The sequence below is a fragment of the Sinocyclocheilus anshuiensis genome, unplaced genomic scaffold (assembly GCF_001515605.1).
Source record: "Sinocyclocheilus anshuiensis isolate Anshui unplaced genomic scaffold, SAMN03320099.WGS_v1.1 scaffold25, whole genome shotgun sequence".
NCBI classification, from domain to species: domain Eukaryota; kingdom Metazoa; phylum Chordata; class Actinopteri; order Cypriniformes; family Cyprinidae; genus Sinocyclocheilus; species Sinocyclocheilus anshuiensis.
In genome coordinates this window covers 209,568-224,586 of record NW_015536477.1, presented here as the reverse complement: position 1 = coordinate 224,586, position 15,019 = coordinate 209,568, and the positions used below count along the sequence as shown (strand labels likewise).

General features: G+C 37.1%; 1 protein-coding gene across 1 annotated transcript in view; it reads right to left on the bottom strand.

Annotated features, from left to right (window-relative positions):
* Positions 1-15,019, bottom strand: part of dacha (dachshund a) — a 160,483-nt gene that overhangs the window by 34,831 nt on the left and 110,633 nt on the right. The gene's annotated exons all lie outside the window — the stretch shown is intronic.

The following is a 15,019-nucleotide window of genomic DNA, read 5'->3' as shown; positions in this document are numbered from 1 at the left end:
AAGCAGAGGAGAGGAAATCATTGTCTAATTCTGCCTAATAAGCAACGGAGGTCCTACGAGTGATCCAGCAGATGGTGTTTTTGCAACAGATTGCAGTGAGTGATTCTTTTAATAATAATACGAATTAAAATCTCTCTCTGTAGAACGTGGGGGCGCCGTTCATCAGGGAGCCGTTTGAATGAGCAGGAAAAAACAGCCTGATAAAGTAATGGCTGTGCCCAAACACCTGAGGCCGAGCTGAGAGCGCGCGTACACGCGTGTTTGTGTGTGAGACGAGCGGTGCAGACGGCTGATGAAACACAAAACGAGGGAAGAACCGTGCGTTCATGACATTTGATATCAATACTCAATCCATAAGCAATACGTGTCCTGTGTAATGAAGTCGTAATAGGATGTAAACTGCTTTAGAATGAATTCTGAAGCCATTTGTGAGGCCCATCAGTGCGTAATGATGCATAGATATCACTGTAATCAGTTTTACTATCCCTTCAACATCAAACTGAATGTTACAACAAAAAAACAGAATGTTATCCACACTGTATTTTTCGAAAATTGCTTTGTAATCTACTAGAATCGGATTCATGTTTAATAAATACGCCGCCTCATATTTTGATATACAGATAACAGAATGAAGACATGTTATGTTTAAAGTAACATAATTTAGAGTAATATATATAAAAAAACAACCAACAGATACAGAGAAAATAGTTTGTTTGTCTTTAAGAGAGACGTTAAGAATGACAGAGAGCAAAAGCATTAGCGTTGCAAATGCCATATAACCTATATTTGCTCTTGTCTAATATAATTAATTTCTGAACATACAAGCCGAGCTCTGAGGTCCCGTAGTGTAGGTGCTAAATAGCCAACAGGTGTTTCTTCAACTATGGCCATTTTTAGCTCTGTGAACTTAAACTCTCTTAAAACATACTTTTCACACTCTTACTAGTTTATTTTTATTTGTCTACTAACATTGTTCAAGAGTAGATATGCATATATCATGGGAGAATTTTGTTCTTTTGTCTGAAAGTTTCCACCACAGTGTAATTTCCATCACATCTCAAATGATGTGTTTAATAACATTCTCTGGTGGAAATGACATTCTACATTTTTTGGGGAAATGGACTCCTTTATCTTGCAAAGGTTTCATAGCATTTCATTGTCAATTTGAGCAGTTTTTCATGCTTTTACAGATTGAAATAAAAAAATATATTGATAAAAATGTTATTAATTATAAATAAATCTTAAAATCGTTTGTTGTGGTGGACATCACAACTGAGGGATGTAAAACAAGTACAAATATTTTCATATACGCAAAAATATTTCTCAAAATTATTGCTTTTCACTGCATTTTTGATCAAATAAACATTTGATCACAAACTTTTGGCTGGTAGTGTATTTTAGAAAGATTATATTGATCTTAGTTTAGATGAACAGTTTAATATTTTTATGATGGACTTTTATATTCAAGATTTAAAGTCTGTGTCTGGGAGGATAAAACAAAATCCATAAAAAGCAAAAAATAAACAAAGCAAGCATGATTTAAAAAAAAATGTACTTGGTTACATATAAAAAAATTACATAAAATTCAGCCCTTGGGAAATAAAGACATGCCTTCTTCAGTTGAAGAAACATCCTCATGCACGTGTATGCATGAGTTTGTCTCATTACAGAGGCTTCGTATATCTCCACACTTCTAAAGCGGCATATCTCTGTTATTATATATCCCATAACTCAGCGCTGTGACCTCTGTAACGGGCTAACTGCAGTAGCACTTCGAAAGTGTGTGTTTGTGTGTGTGTGTGTGAGAGCATGCAGTATATCAGAGTGAGTGTGGAGTTGAACTGTCCACAGCTCTGGTGCTGATGGCCCATTTGGGTTCGGTCCAAGAGCTACTCCAGTGTTGGCTGCTAAAGTAATTAGCCTAAAAGTGATGCCAGCCAGTAGAGATAGAGGAAGAGCAAGCAAGCACGAGAGATGGAGAGTGTCTCTGTTTCGGCATCCCGTCCAGCTGTCAGTCATGCTTTCAGAATGTGCCCATCACCGCGATGCTCCTTAACCACACGCTGACAGAGCTGGTTAACTGCGTTCCTTTTTAAAAAGTCTGCTGTAATTGCGACACACATCTGTGTGCATTTGCGGAGAAACACTGTTCTCTGCTACCCCGATTTGAAACTCAAACAGATACACATATTGAGACTTGGAAATTTGTGTCAACCAATATGCCTTTCAAGCATTTATATCTAAACCATTAACACTTCAGTGTTTTCTATGATCAAACTCACCCACGGTCTGACTCAACACTCGCAGTCACACACTCTCTGCCTTTATTTACAGTTCATTCAAGGTATCTGATCACTATATGTGCTCCTGGGGACCTCAGGTGTTGTTAGCGCCATGCTTTGCCATTTGATGTCATGAGTAGCAAAGTCTCATGAATATTAATTAGGTGGTGCACAAATAATTCAAAATGACTCCTTACTGTTTTGATGAATAAATAGTCAATGTGGTGTGTTGATCCAGAAACCATCATTCTCATTGATCCATCATTCTCACTGACTAATTTAAGCGGTCAAATGAACTTGACCATATGCATTTGATAATTTCATACCTACATCTGTTGCTGTTAGGCTTGGGTTTTTGTAGGTTAGTGGACAAACAATCAGCAGTTGAATCCCAAAGATGACTAGTTAGTCCAAACTTTTTTTTTCTGGGTTCTATTTTGTAATCATATAATATTTTATCTAGTAAAATATATATACCAAAATTGCATTTGTGTGTCAGAGGATGTATATCAGAATTGGGAATACATTTGTTTGCATTGTATTACTTCTCTTCTGCAGAAAATGCAGTGTACTTCACGATCGTTAACAACTGCAACAACCACTCATCAAAACATTAAAAAAAAAACACTTCAGCACATAAACTACTTATACTAAACACACAATTTTAATGAAAAAATAGCTTGACAATTGTAAATGCTTCTTCGAATTAGATACATGCCTGATGCAAGCTCATTTATGAAGTAGTAAGACAAAATCAAACTTGTTCCACCCATCCCCACCGTAAATGACACCTATGTCCAGCTGAGGTTGTCTGCACATGAGAACCACCTGATGTTATTCAACCAGATCACATTTATTTAAAAAAAAGACGATGTATGAAATTGTATGAAATATGTTTTCCAGCAGAAAGCCAACAAAGCAGTCTGAAATTTGTGATCCCAAAAAATACTGTAAAATAAACCGATTTATACTTTACATAGCAAATTCATAATTTTGTAATTCTATTATATCATTTTTCACAAACAAAGGAACTGATTAAAACATGAAAAATAGGGAAGTAAACACTGTAGCCAACAAGGCACTCAACAATCTGGGAAGTTTGTGTTCAGCAATAGTGACCGACTTATGGAAGCCTGTTTCCGCCACTGAATACATTTTTTTTTTTGCAACTTTCTCACAATTCTGAGTTTTTTCACAGAATTGTGAGATATAAACTCACAATTGCGAGTTATAAAGTCCAAATTGCATGATACAAACTCGCAATAGCGAGTTATAAAGTCAGAATTGCGAGATAAAAACTCGCAATTGAGTGTTATAAAGTCAGAATTGCAAGATATAAACTCGCAATTCTAAAAAAAAAAGTCACAATTTTGAGATTTAAACTCTGAATTCTGAGAAAGTCAGAACTGTGAGTTTATATCTCGCAGTTCTGACTCGCAATTCTGACTGTATTTCTCAGAATTGCAAATTTATATCACAATTATGACTTTATAACTCGCAATTGTGAGTTTATATCACAATTTTGAGAAAAAAAGTCAGAATTGGAAGATGTAAACTCGCAATTCTAAAAATAAAAAAAAGTCATTATTTCGAGATTTAAACTCGGAATTCTGAGAAAAAAGTCTGAATTGTGAGTTTATATCACAATTTTGAGAAAAAAAGTCAGAATTGGAAGATGTAAACTCGCAATAAAAAAAAGTCACAATTTCGAGATTTAAACTCGGAATTCTGAGAAAAAAAAATCAGAATTGTGAGTTTATATCTCGCAGTTCTGACTCGCAATTCTGACTGTATTTCTCAGAATTGCAAATTTATATCACAATTATGACTTTATAATTCGCAATTGTGAGTTTATATCACAGTTTTGAGAAAAAAAGTCAGAATTGGAAGATGTAAACTCGCAATTAAAAAAAAAAAAGTCACAATTTCGAGATTTAAACTAAATTCTGAGAAAAAAATCAGAATTGTGAGTTTATATCTCGCAGTTCTGACTCGCGATTCTGACTGTATTTCTCAGAATTGCAAATTTATATCACAATTATGACTTTATAACTCGCAATTGTGAGTTTAGATCACAATTCTGAGAAAAAAAAGTCAGAATTAGAAGATGTAAACTCGCAATTGCGAGACAAAAAAAGTCAGAATTATGAGATAAAAAGTCGCAATTACCTTTTTTTATTATTTTTTATTCAGTGGCGGAAACGGGCTTCCATACCGACTTGATATAGTGCAGCATAGTTTAATAATTTTAAATTTGTCACTCATGTTTGTAACGTTGTGATTTACCTGGTAGCTGGTTGGTTTTGTTAAAAAAGATCAATTTAAAGCCCTATGAAAAAAATTAATGGAAGAAATACTTCCAGAATACCGCTGAAAAAGTGGACGGGCACTGCTGCACTTTATTACACAAAACTGTTAAATGGTGTCAAAAGTCCCAGTGCCGTCAAAATAAAAGCTTTGGACACTTATCATCCAAACAGGAAAACTAATTAGCTGATGTCATAATTAAAAAATGCCAAATATCAGCCAATATGTTGGCCATTGCGATATATATCAATCGACCACTAGTCCTGACCCTTTATTTGTGGGATAAAAAGACAAGCAGTTTCTTCTTCCTTTAAACCACTGAGTGTTTGTTGGCCAGTCAGACTCACCATCTGGCACATTAGCACTGAGGTCAAAAGTATGGTGTCTTAAAAGGCTCACGGCATTAGTAAGCACAAAATATGGCTCAGAAAATGACAGATCAAAACAAGAGCAAGCCAGCTTTGATCAGAGAAATATACAAATATTCTAATGTTTTGAGGTGGGTCGTTACTTCTTTTTGTGGCCTGTGAATCATCTTCTCGGCTGTGTTGTTTGGGCCCCTGATGGGTTTAGGGTTTTCAGGCCCGTTTGAGCGGTCGCATGTGTTGATGTTGGCCCTGTCAGTGTGTGGGACTGTAAACAGTATGTGTATGTTTATGCCTTTGATCAGTGAAAAATCAGCAAGTGTGCATGTGTGTTTACTCCACCCCAAACAACATCTCAGGCTAAACATATCACATTCAAGAACGGAGAGGATTCTGGTACTTGTGTCACAACATGGTCCAGACAAGTGTGACAATAAAATGCAAAATCATTGATTAGGTTTCTCAAACAGAACCCCGATTTGTTACTGGTTGGACAAAATGGACATCCCGCCTAAAGCTCCATTGGTTGAGCCAATAGAGTGCTCTAGGAATGACAATTTAGCATTTGTGCACTTCCGGATCCATCGTCCCTACAGTTTTTTTTGTTTTTTTGTTTTTTTTTGAGTTTTTTGTTAAATGCCTGAAATAAGGTCTGTGATTCACACAAGCTCAATATATTTTCATGTTTTTTTTTTTAAAGCTTTTACTTAAGTGATAAGTGACTAAATGGGACTACAGAGGTTAAACCTTAAACGTCATCACACGAACAGGAAAACTCATCTACTCACCAGTCCACTGTTACAGCCTTACTGTGTTTATAATTGCACTCCTGCAAACTATTCTAGCTCAAACTTTTTTTTAAGAGTTTTTTCAGAAGCTGGTGATGTTAAAGTCATGTGACTGTGGTTGCATTTAGTGTTCAAAATTCTGTTGTGTTCATTTGTGAAGATTATCATGATGAATGAAATGTGTAAGATAATAAGGTAATACACTTTTGCTGGTCACAGATCTTTCTGCACTACTACAAAAGTGAATGGAAAAATCCTCTGGGTTTTTTGTTATGGAAACCAGGGTGATGCGAACTTCTAGGTTGAACTTCTAGGTTGGCAGTGCTCTATGTTGCCATGTTAGTCTGGACAGGATTAATGAGTGTGAGCGTGTGTGTGTGTGTGTGTGTGTGTGTGTGTGTGTGAGAGAGAGTGTGTGTTTTAATGAACTTGTTCAAAACACTGTTTAGGTTTTGGACATGTTGCCGACATTATGGTTTCGTACCTAAAGCTTTCGTACCAACAGTAATGCACAAACACTCATTAAACTTGTCCATTTTATAGCAGTCATTCCATTCATAAGCCATTTACTGTACATCAAAAGTATCATTTCCCCCATCAGTCAAATCCACGATTGCTCTTACTATCAGGTCATACAGCAGTTCTTCAATCATTATGAATCCGACAACACAGTTCTCAATTTGTTGTTAAAAATAATACATTTCACAATTAGTTTACATTTTTCAGAGGAATCAATGCTCTGCACATTAAATTGGGACTGGAGAAAATATTTTGCATTGCGGAAAAAAAACAACAAAAAAACAATGACAACCTTTAAATGGTATGATATTTTTAATTATTTTAATTTTGTTTTACATTTTTTTTATTATTATTTCTTTACAAAAAGTTTTTTAACACTACTTAAAGCCTTAATATATAATGCATTACAAAAGTAGTTTTAATGCATTAATTATGCCTTGTAATACACCGTATAATGCACTGTATTATCTCATGAATAACTTTAACTATAGTTATAATACATTATTATACTTATTGTATCTATTCATTGTTACACCTTCAGAAATTATAATGCATTAAAACACATGGCAAACAAACCTTCAAATATTATAATGCATTTTAACTTCGGTTACAATTATTTATGAAAAGATAATAAAGCATTACAATGTACATTATGAATACATTTATGATGAATTATACCTAAAGGCTTCAAGTAAAGTGTTTCCAAAGTTTTCATTAGATTTTTAAACTTGGTACTGATATGTTTAAGGTCGACCTCATCTCGAGTAAAAGGCAACAACAGTGTTGAACATAACCTGTCTGTATTGTGTTGCATGTCAGTGCACACCGTCAAGAACCAATGGTAAATATACAGTACACTGAGTTACTAGCTGGTAGGGTTGTGACGGTGAGGAAATTTTCCCACCGGTTAATCGACACAAAACGAATAAAAATACACCATATATGCCTAATAAAATAACAAATTACTTGGGCTACACAAAGTTTAAATGGGTATATAAAACTGAAAATCAGCAAACACTGTGGAACCAAATAAATAAGAAACATAGAACGTTTATTAGCTAAACGAATAAGAAAGCTTGGAGGCACGGCATATACACCTTGATGTAAAAAAGTAATCAGCAAACACTGTGAAAGAAACGAATGTTCAAATGTTCAACTTCCAGTCAATAGGCTTTTCAAAATCTAAAATATTGCCAAACAGGTGCCTTTGCATTTTCTTTCTAAACAATCTTCTGCCATTGTCTTGTCTTTCTCACCTCGCTCTTGTCAGTCAGCTCGACTCACTCTCCTCACGTGATAGATAAAATCTGACTCCTGCTCCGTGGTGCACTGTTGTTCGCGCACGGTTCGGCACTCTGCATTGAGCGTTTAGTTTTTAAAACTGTTTGTCCTCTAACTGAACTAAGCTAAATTATTTTTGCTACTATAAAAAACTCTAAACTACGGTGGGGGGCGGTAAGCAAATGTTGTAACCGGCATTACAGCTTAACACCGGTATAACCGAAAACACCGTCTATCGCAGCAAGCCTACTAGCTGGAAGGGTCAGAGAGTACGTTTCAAACAACAAACCCCTGAAGTCATACGTGTTCACCATGTATAGCAGCAAAACTCAATGTGTTGCTTTGGTTCTGCCGTCTATTTAAAACTAAACATACTGTGTGACACACACACGCATTCATTAATATCATTATGCCGGCAAACCTAACATACACAATGTAATGTGTATGTAACATACACAAGGTCTCATATACACAAACACACACACAAACTGTCCGGGAGCGCATTAACAGCTTGTAGCGGGTACGGGCAGAGGACGGCACGCTGGCACTCTGTTTGTCATATTTCTTGTGGGCCTCGCCATCTGCCGGGGTGGCATTTTCATGGCTGTTTACCCTGACTCCCGCCAAGGAATCATCTGCCACAGCATAATGCAACCCGCAAAAAAGGGGGGGGATTAAGTTGGTAATGCAACTGAGACTATTGCTAATTTGGTGTAATTGGGAAGAAATGAAGATAAATGAGGGCGAGAGAAGGAGAGGCAATCAGTACGGCAGGCAGTACAGCTGTGCATTTGGCCAAACTCAGCCCTCCCCCCTTCTGAGCGTCACCCCCCTGCCACGTCACCCCGTGCTCAACAAGGTGCATGCAAATTCAAGCTAATGACAAATACGCTGGACTGACATCCACAGCACAGGTTATCTGCCTATCTGTTCATCTTGCTGGTGTGGATTTCAGCTTATGGGTTTAGACAGATGACCTCCACATAAGAATTCTCAAACTTTTCCTTAAACGTCAACAAATGTTGAAAAATAAAGAAATAAAACTATTTATTAAAACATATATTGCAATATATTGTTTTTATTTTTGTATTTTCTTTTTATCTTTTAATTTTAAAGTGTAGTAATGTATTACTTGTTATTTTTATTAGTTATTGTTTATATATATATATAAGTTTTAAATTTTGATTTCAGTTTGTTATTTTAGTACATTAAGTTAAACTAAAAATGACGAAATTATCTTGGTCAACTAGCTGATAAAAATGACTTTTTTATTTTATATTTTTATTTTATTTTTATTGCAGTTGACATTTATTTTATTTCAGGTAATTAAATATTTTATGGTTTTAGTTTCAGTTAAATATAATAACCCTGGGCTAAACAAATCTGGTTATCAGGATTTAATCTGGTATGTTGGTTGATTGATCTGATATATTGCTAATTTGCTATACCAATATATTAGCCAAAATATTCATCTAACTAGTAGGAATACACAGTATATCAGTGACCATATTGGTATCAGCCAATAATGGAATTTTTTATATTTTATTATTCATATTGTTTGATTAGGCTGATAAAGGAAGTCGGATAGAAGCATAATAATTAATATTTTCTACTGAACACTGTTTTTGTATCTGATATCACTTGAAACTTATTAATACAATGTGTGAATGTTAAGTTATTGATAGTTTTCAACAGGCAAAAGAGGACTGATTTAAAACAAGCCATCATATTGGTTATTGGCCATAACACAAATACAGTATTTAACAGGATCTGCCAAATTTTGGTGCATCGCTAAAATTGAGAAAAATTAAGATTTAAAATTCAAATAAATATTTTGATAATTGAAATTTAATGCTCTAATATAAATTAAATATTTCATGAAAAATAAATAAAGAAATAAAGTTTGTGTTCGATGCTGCACCTGGTTTTAACCCCATTAGAGATTTTATTTTAAATATGGTGCAGTATGTCATCTGACATAACTGCCATCTTTGAAGTCTAAAAGGATATCTTGTCTGTGTGTAACATACTGGTTCAGACACGGTTTACAGTGTTAAGAGTGACATCTGGGTCTTACATGTTTTAAGGTTAGGAGGCTGATGGCGGTGTGCGTACATGCATCTATGAGTGGCAGCGTGTTTTCGGTGCTTTGTGGGGCACCCGCTGAGTTCTCTATATCCATCTACACTGTGCCAGACACCTCTCTGGCTGGCCTCCCCGCAGTATCCACCCTGCTCCGCGCAGATGTCCCCATACACACCCTGACACACCTCACACACTACAGCCCCCTGAGGAGGACAACCTTCACGGCTATACATCAGTTTCAGCTGCCATGGAGATGCGACATCTGCGTGGATCTCCATTCAGTCCCACTGTATGCGAATGATCTGCACTGTGCGATATGATGCAAGCAGGTAACAACACATAATACCTGCTCTGGAATAGAGGACATAGGACAGTATAAGAGGGTGGGGGTAAGCTGTGCCACTTTCAGATTGCCCTCTATGTAAAGAGAAATGAGGTAAAACTAATATATTCTTAACTAATATACTTATATCTCAGGATGTCTGCTATCGACTCAATTTGAAGAAAGCATCTATAATTTAAGGCCATAAAAATCCGATCTCTCAAAAAAACTGTCCAGTGACACAACTTACATTAGTGGCAAGTTGAATCATTGAGGGAAATATGAACCATTTTTGTTTTAAATAAAAATATGAACACAGATGAGGATAAAAACCGTTTACTAATGCACAATTTCTTATTTGTAGCTAGTGACAGTTTCATACATTTACAATTCACAACATCTCTGATATATACTTTTAAACCTGAAACAATTTGCCACCTGCCATTTAGAAAATTTACTTTGGTCAAAAGTTTTTTTAATTCACTTTTTTTTCCTCAAAGCACACACAGCTGTACGTGATGGGTCTTTTCTTAATATATTGTCACATGACCAAAATAATGCACAGTTTACTAGATTACAGGGCTGGCACATCTTGCCCCACGAGTATATGACTACCGAGCATTCACTTTCAGGCCAACTACCTTGAATTCCATTACAACACATTTTCTATTTTAATAAAGCATGCTATGCTGCTGCTGGAAAGCACTTTGACAAGTCAACCTCAAATATGCTCCTGTTTCATGTTGCACCTAATGCAATACACTGCATCTAACTGTTAACATCCATCCCAGGTCAGTTGGATAGATTCAGTGCAGAGCAACGGTAAATCTTATTAGGTAGATCGACTCACTCACAAACAGCTCTGTAGAAGACATGTTAAGATGACTAAGAAGACACAAAAGCATAGATGTCTTTACAAGTTTATGAATACACCTCCGCTCAAAGCCCCATAGGAAAGCACGGAGCTTTGAGTTTGGGATGCAAAAAAAAATCTATTTACACGGAATAACAAAGAAGTAATAATGAAGAAGAGCGATCAAGGGGGAAAAACATATAAATTTTAAGTCATTAATTCCCTCCCTGAACAATGAGAGAGCAATCCACAAGAGGCCTGACGTAAAAGTGTTTGAATTGAAAGTGAAAATGATTAAAGAGCTCTTTTAATGAAGTGTTAATTGCTGTGAGAAGTAGGTAGAAGGTTGGAGGAGATGCACTGCTTTGACAGGAGTGAAAGCTACAGCAAAAGCCCATTTCCTACACTGATAGAAAGCTAAACACTGTATGAGATCATTTTACTGATCAAGGAAAAATTCAAGTGAACCCAGGACAGAGCCCTGGTGAACACCAAGTGACAAAAAATTGTAAAATGGGAACATGGAAGCATCCTAAAAACCAAGGTGAGCTTCTAGATCTCCATGCTTCAGTTTAGCCTTAATTCAAAGTAATTGCACTAAGTGCAAACATTTTTGATGACATATGCGTGAGAACATCTTCACATGTTCTACTGTACACATGAGACCCATACATTTTATCAGAAAAAGGAAAAGTTAAAGTGGACCAAGGACAGAGCCCTGGTGGACACCAAGAGACAAAAAGTTGGAAAATGGGAACAAGGATTAATCCTAAAAACCCAGGTGAGCTTCTGAATCTCACTGATTCAGTAAATAAATTACTATTCTTGCAGAGGGCTCTCAATAATGAATATCATATTTATACCTCCACCTTCAGCCGAATATTCAACATCTCATCATCCTCACTAACGGAGTCCTATATTGTGTTTCTCATGGGCCTTTTGTGCTGCATAAGATGGCACAGTCTTTCACTTACCCTTATCACAGACACACATTAATGGCCATCAGAGAACTCTGTTCTCTTTGAACGGTTTACGGCAACTAGCCTTTGATCATAAGTAGTGCTCACTTCACAGAAAGCCTGAAAAGATGTCTCTTTGATATCTCCCCGCGTTTACATATCAATGAGCGCCACAGAAGATGGGGGCCCAGGCGACTCTCTTGTGCCACGCTTTTGGGAAATGTGGCTTAAAGGATATGTGTTGACCAGTAAATGCATACATTTGTCAGACAATTTCGTAGATGAGGTTGAGTAGCCACCTTCATCCAGAAGCAAGGACTCGTCAAGTGTTTATCCTCTATAGACTGTGCCTCATTTGACTGTTTTGGAGTGGAGAGCCCCACATCTTTATGGGCTTTCATTAGATGTCATTTTGAGGCTCATTTGAAATCAATCCCCCTTCGGACCCTCACGCCAGCTCTGGTGTCGGCCGGATGAAAAATGAGGCGGGGCAATGGGGCTTCGGGCAGCCCCCCGTCCGTCCTGCTTGGCCCAGTCTGTTAATACAGCATCATCTGGTCGAACGGACGGGCAATTCCCACATCTCATTACTGACAGGAACTGTGGGTCATTACGCGGGATGGATTCCCATTAGCTGAACCGAGGGTTTGAGACTAAATACAGAAGCTTTGGACACAAGCACATACTCGCAAGCACCTTGTTACATACTCCTCAGCCACTCTTAACTTGTTCACACACTTCTGGATGAGAGGAAGGTGAAAATGACTTGAGAGAATTTATCTACTTTGAGCACTTCAGGTAGACAGCAGCATTTTGAATGCATTCAAAAAGCATGCACTTAAAGGAATAGTTCACCCATAAATAAAAAAAAATAAAAAAAATGTATTTACTTACCCTCAAGTTGTTTCAAAGATGCAAATTGTTTTTTTGTTTTTTTTCTATAGAATGCAAAAGTATACATTTTTCCAAATTAGTAATGCAGCTTGTGCCTTAGTTGACAGTTCATAGTAACCGGGGGATGTGAACTATTCCTTAAAGTCTGTCCTTTAGGGTAAATCCTTATAAATTGAGACACCTCAATGAAAGCAATTTAGGGGCATGTTTTCCCCAAATGAAATATATACAACATATCTCTCTTATCCCTGAAGAGGAGTTTATTCTCGATGATGCATTAATTCAGGATGACTGCACGGTCATCTGGAAATCAAGGTAGCAGAGAGGCAGTCAGGAGTGGGTTTAACCAGCAGGAGTGCAAGGAAGATGCAGGGGCCGGTGAGTGAGGATAATGCAGGTCCTTCATATGGTCCGTTGCTATATGAGCCATCTGTTTATAAGACAGACTGTGTCCTGATGGACAGAGTGGTTAATCAATGCAGCTCTGCTCCACAGGTTTATGTATGAACGTATAGTGTTCAGCTGTTCAGCTTCATACAAGCTTGAGTGTGTGTATTTGCTATTACAATTTTAAAATTGGGTATACTTGACATGTTTATTTATGTGAGTATGCCTCCTTGTTTAGTGTGAGCGGAAATATGTGTGTCTGTTCAAAAGTGCTCATCTCCGGCAATGGTCAGCAAGCAGCTCCTGTCCCTGTGGGGATGATGATTTATGGAACATTAATTTTGGATGGCTGGATCTGGGCGAATATTTCAGTCAGAGGACACAGATTAGGGGAGATTTCTGATAAGTCAGCATGACAGGTGAAAGAGACTAATATGATAACAGCAGACAATCTATAATGTACAGATAACCTAAAACGCTAATGTATGGATAATAATTTGTAAAATCACATTTACCTCAAAATCATATTAAAATACTTTTTGTTACACATTAACAATGTGTAGCAAAACATGATAATATGATCATGTTAAACAGTATTGACACCTTTCAGTTCCTGATTTTAAAAGTCTGGCCACATTTCTGAATGGTACCTCGCATACAAGACGTTGTACAAGATAATAGTTGATTAATGACCTACTCTGACCTGCCTGAACTTATAACTCATGTAAAATTGATCTACAAGTCAAATATGAATATATTATAATTGATTATTTTGTGTATCTAAGGTCAAACTATAACATACAGTAGCCTTTGGAATATGCAAAAATAAAGCTTCTCAAAGATTAACAGGACTTTTACAACAGATCAAGTAAGTGGAAGAGAAAAACGTAAAAACAATTTTTTTTCAAGGACCAGCTTATGGCTAGTTAGTTGCAAATACTCCAGATGCATTAAGCCACGGTGCTCATGTGGAAGAAATGGGTTCGAGTCTGGCCTGCAACATACCAATTTCCTACTATTTATCAATTTTACTCTCTAACAAAATAAAATTTTATTAGATGCATGGCCACCGCAAGCCATTATTCGAACCATAGACAATCCATAGTAAGTTCCTCAGAATCCCACAATATGCAAGTGTCCGGAGCATGTAATCACATCTACAGTCAGGTATTATACAGACATCCATTTCCACCAAAATCTTTCTTTTTCTAACAAAACCCTGACCCTGTACTCAAGTTCAGAAGGTGAGCTCAACTCTCACAGAGATGCTGGGCAGGAGTGATACAGGAAACTGATACTCCCCCACCTCAGCCACAAGATCAACACTTATCCCTCTTGCTCTCGACACGCTCAATATTTTACATAAAACAAAGGGCTAGCCGAGATCAGATGATGGCATTTATGGGAGCTGAGAGGAGGGAGAAGTGTCTCCGGTTACAGCGGGATTATAGATAGGAATGGGGAAACTGTCTTATGGTGAATCTCACGAAAGAAACTGTCAAGAAATATCCAGGTCATATTACTAGTTTCAGATATTACACTTGTTCGGGACTTGTCAAGAAGGCTAGTATGTTTAGCTAGTGCTACATGAGAATACGAAAGAAAGAGATGAGCGAGTGAGGCAGTCCTCAGTGACAACACTAGGACAATCCAATCTGATTTAATAAGAGTGACAGTTGCTCTCTGATGACAGAAAAGCTCTTGAAAGTGTGATGCAAAATGAAAGGATAGGTGAGAGACAAAGAAAAGAAGAAACAAAAGTGCTGACCACTTTGGTAGTTAGGGATTTGCAGGGGGGGGGCAGACTGTCTTTTTCTATGCCAAATACTTCATCAAATATCTTTGGCCCCTGTCAAACACGTCGTTTTTTGATTCTGTGCTCTATTCTTGCGCTCTGGTGGCGAGGGTGGGGTTAACGTTTGAACGGACCGAGTGAGGGGGGAGATTGAAATCAAGCCTATCTGTGCTGAGTGCCTG